The sequence below is a fragment of the Homarus americanus genome, unplaced genomic scaffold (assembly GCF_018991925.1).
Source record: "Homarus americanus isolate GMGI-L3 unplaced genomic scaffold, GMGI_Hamer_2.0 scaffold25827, whole genome shotgun sequence".
Lineage (NCBI taxonomy): Eukaryota > Metazoa > Arthropoda > Malacostraca > Decapoda > Nephropidae > Homarus > Homarus americanus.
The window spans coordinates 5,323,162-5,333,199 of record NW_024738300.1 but is presented as its reverse complement, the minus strand read 5'-3'; positions in this window follow the sequence as shown (position 1 = coordinate 5,333,199).

The window sequence follows — 10,038 nt, the reverse complement described above, 5'->3', positions numbered from 1 at the left end:
GATTATAACAACCACAACCATGATTAAAACAACCAGGACCATGATTATAACAACCACAACCATGATTACAACAACCACGAATATGATTATAACAACCACGACCATGATTATATCAACCACGAATATGATTATAGCAACCCCGACCAAGATTAAAACAACCACGAGCATGAATATAACGACCGACCATGATTATAAAACCACAACTATGATTATAACAACCACGACCATGCGTATAACAACCGACTATGATTATAACAACCACGACCATGATTATAACAACCACGACCATGATTATAACAAACAAGACCATGATTATAACAACCGCATCATGATTATAACAACCACGACTATGATTATAACAACCGACCATGATTATAACAACCACGAGCATGAATATAACAACCACGAATATGATTAAACAACCATGACCATGATTATAACAACCACGACCATGATTATAAAACCACGAATATGATTATAACAACCACGACCATGATTATAACAACCACGACTATGATTATAACAACCACGAGCATGATTACAACAACCACGACCATGATTATAACAACCACGGCTATGATTATAACAACACGACATGATTATAACCACGACCATGATTATAACAACCACGAGCATGATTACAACAACCACGACCATGATTATAACAACCACGGCTATGATTATAACAACCACGACCATGATTATATAACAACCACGACCATGATTATAACAAACAAGACCATGATTATAACAACCACGCGACCATGATTATAACAACCACGAGTATGATTATACTAGCAAGACCAGATTATAACAACCACGACCATGATTATAACAACCACGACCGCAGATTATAAAACCACGACTATGATTATAACAACCACGACCATGATTATAACAACCACGACCATGATTATAACAACCACGAGCATGATTATAACAACCACGAATATGATTATAACAACCACGACCATGATTATAACAACCACGACCATGATTATAAAACCACGAACATGATTATAACAACCACGAGCATGATTATAACAAACCACGAACATGATTATAACAACCACGACCATGATTATAACAACCACGACCATGATTATAACAACCACGATCATGATTATAACAACCACGACCATGATTATAACAACCACGACTATGATTATAACAACCAAAAGCATGATTATAACAACCACGACCATGATTATAACAACCACGAGCATGATTATAACAACCACGACCATGATTATAACAACCACGACTATGATTATAACAACCACGAGCATGATTATAACAACCACGACTATGATTATAACAACCACGACCGCAGTTATAACAACCACGATCATGATTATAACAACCACAACCATGATTAAAACAACCAGGACCATGATTATAACAACCACAACCATGATTACAACAACCACGAATATGATTATAACAACCACGACCATGATTATATCAACCACGAATATGATTATAGCAACCACGACCAAGATTAAAACAACCACGAGCATGAATATAACGACCACGACCATGATTATAAAAACCACAACTATGATTATAACAACCACGACCATGCGTATAACAACCACGACTATGATTATAACAACCACGACCATGATTATAACAACCACGACCATGATTATAACAAACAAGACCATGATTATAACAACCGCGACCATGATTATAACAACCACGACTATGATTATAACAACCACGACCATGATTATAACAACCACGAGCATGAATATAACAACCACGAATATGATTATAACAACCATGACCATGATTATAACAACCACGACCATGATTATAAAAACCACGAATATGATTATAACAACCACGACCATGATTATAACAACCACGACTATGATTATAACAACCACGAGCATGATTATAACAACCACGACCATGATTATAACAACCATGATTATAACAACCACGACATGATTATAACAACCGACCATGATTAAAACGCCACGAGCATGATTACAACAACCACGACCATGATTATAACAACCACGACTATGATTATTACAACCACGACCATGATTATAGCAACCACGATCATGATTATAACAACCACGACTATGATCATAACAACCACGAATATGATCAAAACAACCACGACCATGATTATAAAAACCACGATCATGATTATAACAACCACGACTATGATCATAACAACCATGTCTATGATCATAACAACCACGACCATTTTTTATAACTACCACGACCATGATTATAACAGCCACGACCATGATTATAACAACCACCACCATGATTATAACAACCACGACTATGATTATAACAGCCACGATCATGATTATAACAACCACGACCATGATTATAACAACCACGAGCATGATTATAACAACCACGACCATGATTATAACAACCACGACCATGATTATAACAACCACGAGCATGATTATAACAACCACGATCATGATTATAACAACCACGACCATGATTATAACAACCACGAATATGAATATAACAACCACGACCATGATTATAGCACTCACGACCATGATTATAACAACTACGACTATGATTATAACAACCACGACTATGATCATAACCACGACTATGATTATAACAACCACGACCATGATTATAACAACCACGACCATTAACGATTATAACAACCACGACGCATGATTATAACAACCACGACCATGATTATAACAACCACGACCATGATTATAACAACCACGAATATGAATATAACAACCACGACCATGATTATAGCACTCACGACCATGATTATAACAACTACGACTATGATTATAAAACCACGACTATGATCATAACCACGACTATGATTATAACAACCACGACCATGATTATAACAACCACGACCATGATTATAACAACCACGATCATGATTATAACAACCACGACCATGATTATAACAACCACGACCATGTGGAAAACGATGTCGCTGTACACTGTCAGCCAGACTGCGGTTGCGCGCTAGCCAAGCACAGGCGTTCGAACTTTCACGCCTCGGTAAACTGTACAACCGGACACGCCACCGGGCACAAAGTGCCCACGATCACTTATATTCTCTAATACCGCTTAGGTTAGTGTTTCACGCACATGTCAATAATGTGCAATATTTATTTTTCCCAAATCAAACCAGTGTGATACTTATTTGCCAGGATGTAGGCAAACATTTAGTGGTAGAAGGTTATCATATAGCACCAGACTATTGTGAAATTAGCAATAATGCAATCACAACCTTGCCTACTCGCCATCATCTTGCAATTGTCCCAAATATTACTTCTGAGCTGGTTCCCATACCATTTCCCTTAAATATAAGTTTCGGTAATCTTCATATTGTTTCTGATAAGCTTAACCTCCTATCTTATATTAATGAGACATAGTTTCCTGACTTACATGATTCTCTTCCTTTATATTTATCTTCCGGTATAATCCTACCTGGTTTTATTATACCTACCATCATATTCATCAGTTCCTTGATTGTTATGATAATTTGTTTCAGGAAGAATTCTTCTGGGTACACAATAGTTTCTAGCAAGACTTTTCGGAAGGAATTAGAAAAAATATGTGCACGAAGAAAAAGTTTAGGTAAAGTACACCTTTTTGGAAAAAGGTTAGGTGCACCTATGTTTTAAACTATGAGGTCTCGGTTGGAGGTAGCCGAGAGGAGTAACAGCACCATTTGTATAATATAAACATTTATCCAAATTATTCACCAAGTTATTCAACGGTGCCTCAGCTGTTGATGTTATGCATGGCTGAGGTTGCAGTTCCTTCGGGGAGCGAAAGAGGGCAGGCTGAGGTCAGCGCATGTTAGCATAACAAGATACCTGACGAGTTTCCATTCTCCTCCTCTCCAGGCCTGATTCTTTCTCTATCTCTTGGTTAGAGAGATCAGACTCATATTTTTTGTTATCCAGAGAACACCTCACTTAAGTGTTCTCCTGTGTACGTACACCAAGACATTTCCCTTAGCAGAGAAGGTACAATATATTCTCAACTGAATTCAGTACCTGTGAAACTATATTTTTCTACAATAAAGAAAAACCAACAAAGTGTTTACTTCGGCCCTGCCATTTATTAATTCTAGAACTAATATATATATATATATATATATATATATATATATATATATATATATATATATATATATATATATATATATATATATATATATATATATTGATAAAATCAGGCAGCAAAAAGGGAAACAAGGGAGCACCTTAGGTTTCGTCTTTAATAAAGATGAAAGCTAAGGTGTTCCATTGTTTGCCTTTTGCCTGTGTGATTTTATCAAGATTTATCTTATCCACGTTTTCATTGTGGATCTACATGCTTCTTTGAGCATGCTGCAGGTGTGAGATGCAGTTATTAGAACAAGTCTCCTCTAGGGGGTCGTATGCATACTTTATTCCTCAGCACATGAGGACATTGCTGTCTTTTTTTAGGGTGTCGATTGTAATATTCAGAAATTTCGGTGTGATATTTAGAGACGTTAGTACGAAAATAACCGATCTGCCAAGACAGGAAAAAACCATCAGTAAGCAGGCTGTCACCCAAAGCCTCATTTTGAGTTATAAGCGCCAGCAACGCCTCCACCAAGCGCAGTGGGAGCATTTTCAACTAGGCCTATATAATATTAAATGTAATCTATCGACTTAATATGGACGCGATTCATGAAGTTAAGGGACTATTATTAAATTTAAAGTTATTGTAGATCGTTTCTCAGTCTAAATATGTCACGTGTGTCCCAAAGAAGCTATTTAGTTTGCGAAAGATGACGTCACTAGGCTAGGCGGCCGCCTTGTGGCATGCCGGCGGGGACAGGAGCTCAGTCACGTGCAAGCAGTCGTCCCAGACGGACGGAGTCTGCGCGTCCGGCCAGGAAAACGATCACGTGGCCTGGTCTCTTTGCGTGCACGCCCAACAGTGTGGCAAGAAAGTTTTATTCGATCTCAGATAGGGTTTAGATAGGGCGGAGAAGAAGTTAACAATAGCTAACAGAAAGTTTCTTGCAGGGACTCTGAGAACCCACGTGATGGAAGCGATCGAAGCTGTTTCAGCGGTTTTGAGGGTCCACGCGGTTTGAGCAGATTGTCACTGGTTAGCGGGGTTCTAGCTAGGACGCCCGAAGTGAACGCATGCCCCTGACAACTAACTACGTGGGACTAGCATCCGCCCTTGGTTGATGATCGTTCTGGGTCATCAAATCTACTCACCTTGGTTCACAACACCACATATCTTTGGTCAGTTAGTGCCATCTCCATCTCACAGGAAAATAGAACCCCTCCCTCAGCTGGACAAAGCGTTCACCTGCTGACGGTCACTCTCTTTCGGTCCATGGATGTACTGAGAGTAAAGCTGAGGCAGTCTGAGTGAAGGAACGATCACACACTGAGACCAGGAGTCTAGTGGGTACAGAGGGACATTTATCCCCCCACTGTTAGGTGTATGTGATAAATTTAACCAAGTCCAGGTGTGTAATCAACGCTCCTCATGGTTGGTTGCACACGGGGGTCGTAGGGGTTCTTCTTCAAGGTTGTTGACATACTGTAGTGCCTTAAAAGTATGGGTGCATTCGGAACCTATGTGTGAAGCATGTTTGCGGGTATTGGTGGAGAAAAACATTCATGACTCCTGAAATCTAGAGAGAGCACTGACAAAAAAACAGTGGAGCATCCGCCTGCCTGATGGGTCATGAGTGATTTTCTCGGTTCCTTGTAAATGCCTGCTCCTTGGCAGGTTAGTAGTTACACCCTCCGGGTTCTAGGACAGTTAGGATTGTATTATTTTGTGGGTCATCCCAGACGGGCTATGATAGATCCATTTTATTGTGTAGCTAATATTTCTTAATATTTTTTATACTATTCCTCAGTGACTGCTACTATTTTGTTGGATGCCCTTGAGACATGTTCATTGATGCAGTTAATATTTCTTAATATTTTTGATACTATTTCTCAGTGGCTGCTATTATTTTGTCGGATGCCCTTAAGGCATGTTCGTTGGTGCACGTGATGTTTTATCTTACATCGCTAAGTGATGTAAGATAATGAGGGAGCTGTTTCAGATGAGCTCCTCATTCTGGTGTAAGTAGGACTGTTGCCTTAGTAGTCTTCCATTGATCCATTTAATATTTCTTTATATTTTTTGATACCATGTATAACTTTTGTTCCCCACTATAGTGTTTAACCCTTGCTGAGAGGTGCACTAATGTTGGTGTACCATTATTGATTGTGTTTGTAGTGTTGGAGGGAATAGAAGTGTCATCTTTTACAGTGCATCTCATTTACCCCAATCACGGGTCACGGAGAATATTTTTTAAATCAATTGTGTTTGTGCTGGTTCGGGATTTTTCTCTGAGGGGCGCTTCCACTGCATTACCATCCACTATACTCAAAAAGCCCAACTATAAGTGAGAGAATTCTGACCGGTTACATATATTTATATATATATATGCTGATAACCACAAGGAAAGAAGAAAACACGAAGTTCCCAAGCGCTTTCGTGTAATTCACATCTTCAGGGGTGAGTACTCACCCTGAATCAGTACAACAAACTAAATTTTCATAATTAAATCACACTTGCACCTACAGTGATTTACTTGCATATATATATATATATATATATATATATATATATATATATATATATATATATATATATATATATATATATATATATATATATATATATATATATATATATATATATATATATCAGGAAAGAAGAAACACCAAGTTCCCAAAGCGCTTTCGTGTAATTCACATCTTCAGGGGTGAGTACAGACTAGAAAATACAAACCAAGATGTATATATGTACAAGGAGGTGGAGACAGGGTCCTGGCTGGTCAGGTATTAGGTAATGACCCTACTAATCTTTAAATAGCACCCAACGGTTGGTGGTCAGGTCAGATGGTCAGGTGATAACCTTCTCACCTGGTTACAAATCTTCTTAATTATAAACAGTCAATATTATTTTCAACAATGTTTTTACGTGCCTTGAGAATTTGCAGTCCGGAATTCATTGATGAGGAATACAAATATATATATAATATTGGCTCAAACCTTAAATACCCTAGATCTTTCATAGACAAATGCCTAAACATTACTAAGAAAACTTTTTAAAGAACTGATCCCAAGCCCACCCATGACCATAAGAATATCTTAATATTACCATTTCACAAAAATTTCTCACACATTCCTTCACAACTAAAAACCTGGAACGTCAATGTGGCATTTAAAAACTCCTGCACTGTTAAACAAATGTTAATCAAGAACTCCCCCAACAACACAATTGGTTGCATTTACAAAGTTCCTTGCAAGAAATGTAATATGTTTTACTTAGGCCAGACAGGTAAAGATCTTGCAACTAGAATTAAACAACACAAATACAGTGTTAAGACAGGCCAGGAATCCAATGCTCTGTTTGTTCATTTGAGGGATAACAAGCATTGCATTGACTGGGATAATGCCTCCTCAATATTACCATGTAATTCAATTGATAGTAGGAAAATCATAGAATCTAGTCTTATTAAACATAACGGCATGTACAAGCTGGTTTGTATTTCTCTTTAGTCTGTACTCACCCCTGAAGATGTGAATTACACGAAAGTGCTTGGGAACTTCGTGTTTTCTTCTTTCCTTGTGGTTATCAGCATATACCTAGATCACGCGCACCTACAGTGATTCACTTGCATATATATATATATATATATATATATATATATATATATATATATATATATATATATATATATATATATATATATATATATATATATATATATATATATATATATATATGTATATATATATATATTGGGGTAGTTCAAAAAAGTAAAGTTCTTTATATTTTAGTGCTCAATGTTTATTTGCGTCCTTTACATGAATACACATTTCAGGCGAAATTATAAGTAATTACAGCTTCATTTAGGGTATGCACAAGTGGCCGAAAATTCTACTTCTCTAATTTTTCTCCCTCTATAAAATAATTCTTGTTCATGACATCAGATACAAGTGATTTATTTGTTACATTTATTTGTTGGTGTTTATTTTATCCAAAATATGAGATTAACATAAAGAACACATGTAAGAGAAACATATACAGAAGATTAGCTCTTTATGTTGGGATACTGACGTCGATGTGTGGTGACCACCTAAAGCAGGTACTTCTTTTGATCTTCGCTTTTCGTAATTGAAGAGTTGTAGTCCTGGATAAGCTTCACCGCTCTTTCGGCCACATCATTCACCACCTGCAACTCTTGTAGAATTTCTCTTGACTGAAGGAACTGTGGATAATCATTCTATTGGCTTGGATCTTTGAAGACGAATCCAGAATCCAGGAGCGTGGTTTGAAAGGAACAGTGAGTATTTGTGGATGCAAGGTTTTTAAGCTCCAGTGATGGAATTTCCTCTTCTGTCACTTTCAGCCTTTGGACATTCCTTTCTCGTTCTTTCCTTCATTGATTCAAGGTTTCTCTTTCCCGCATACGAAACACTTACTGAAGAGAGCCAGCTACTGATTCTCACTTAAATACCAGGATGCCGCTAAAGCCTTTGTTGCTGCCATTCCAATGATTCATCTATTTTCTCCCCGGAAAGTTGTTTGAGGAGGATATATCATTGACTGCCTGGACAGACCAATACAATGACGACAGGCTGTTCATATTGGATCTGCACACGAAGGAACATTGTGAGCTGCCCATCGCCACAATCAGAGGCCCGTATCCGATATCAGAGATCACACTGCTTCTGTGAAGCAAACTGTCATATCCTCTGGAGCCAAGACGGTCTGCTGTTTGTGTATGGAACCAGTCAGTCAGCTGTCTGTCTTCATGTTAGTTCCATATTGTCTTTTGTGCAAGTATAAGCTTTTTTTCAACCTCTTCTGTTTCACTCATATTCACCTGTGTCTATTGTCATCTTTCCATGCATTCCATTTATATCTTTTTCCATGTACAGTCCCACAGAATAAGTATACACTGTAGCTGTAGGTCGTCTTGTAACGTTAAACTCGCATCAGATGCATGATGAAACTCACTCCCCACTATTTTCTATTTTCTTTCTTTTTCTTCTATTACCATCTTCTCTTTGTAATCAAACAACATTAAAAAATAGGCAGAAAATGTGTGGAGGAGGAACCGAACTGCAATTGGCTGACAGCATACAGCGAATGAGGTGCGTCAAGTCCGTAGACTTGCATCGCTTTCATTATAAATATAATTGTTAACTAATGCCTTCCTAAAGAAATCATCGACATGGGACCAGGTTTGTTCCACTCTACAAATTTGTTGCGATTTTTCCACCATGTTTGATATTGTTACATGCAACGTATCATGATAGAACTACCCTTAACAACCAATTACTTAATGAGCTGTACGCCCCTGCCTGACGTACTGTAAGTTAGTATGTGTTCTTGATATATATATTGCATGATTATATATTTTTTCAGACTAGAATTACATTGTTTTTTTTGTATGTGTGAATAGTTATATTACTAAATTCAGTAATACTGTAATAGCTTAACATGACATGGTAAGTACGATGTTTGGGTCAGTCTGCTCAAGCAACCCATAAAAGCTGACAGCTTCAGAGCTGGGGTTAGTAGCACAAGCTTTGGGTAGTTTTCGGACCTCCACCACTGGCTTGTGTTGTCATTTGACTTCTGTCTTCTCGGTGATGTACTCGTGGTATTCATTGTTGAGGCTGGCTAACTGTTTTGGGTGTTTTATGTATTTTTGTTCTAGAATCGTGTATTGATTTGACTGTCATTGATATTGGCAAACTTAAAGTAACCTAGTATGTTCTTGTGATTAGCTTTATTTCTTTGTTATTAGTGGAAAGCGTTTGTAAATATATATTTATACATTTTATTTAAGCTTCTTTACTCCAATCATCAAGTATTCAGTTATGAAAAGAATACAAATCAATCCATATATTACACCTGAGTTGGAGTTGTTCTCAATACAAATTTAAGAACCATATATTGTAATTCTCTTTAAATACATTTACTTTTTGTTCGTTG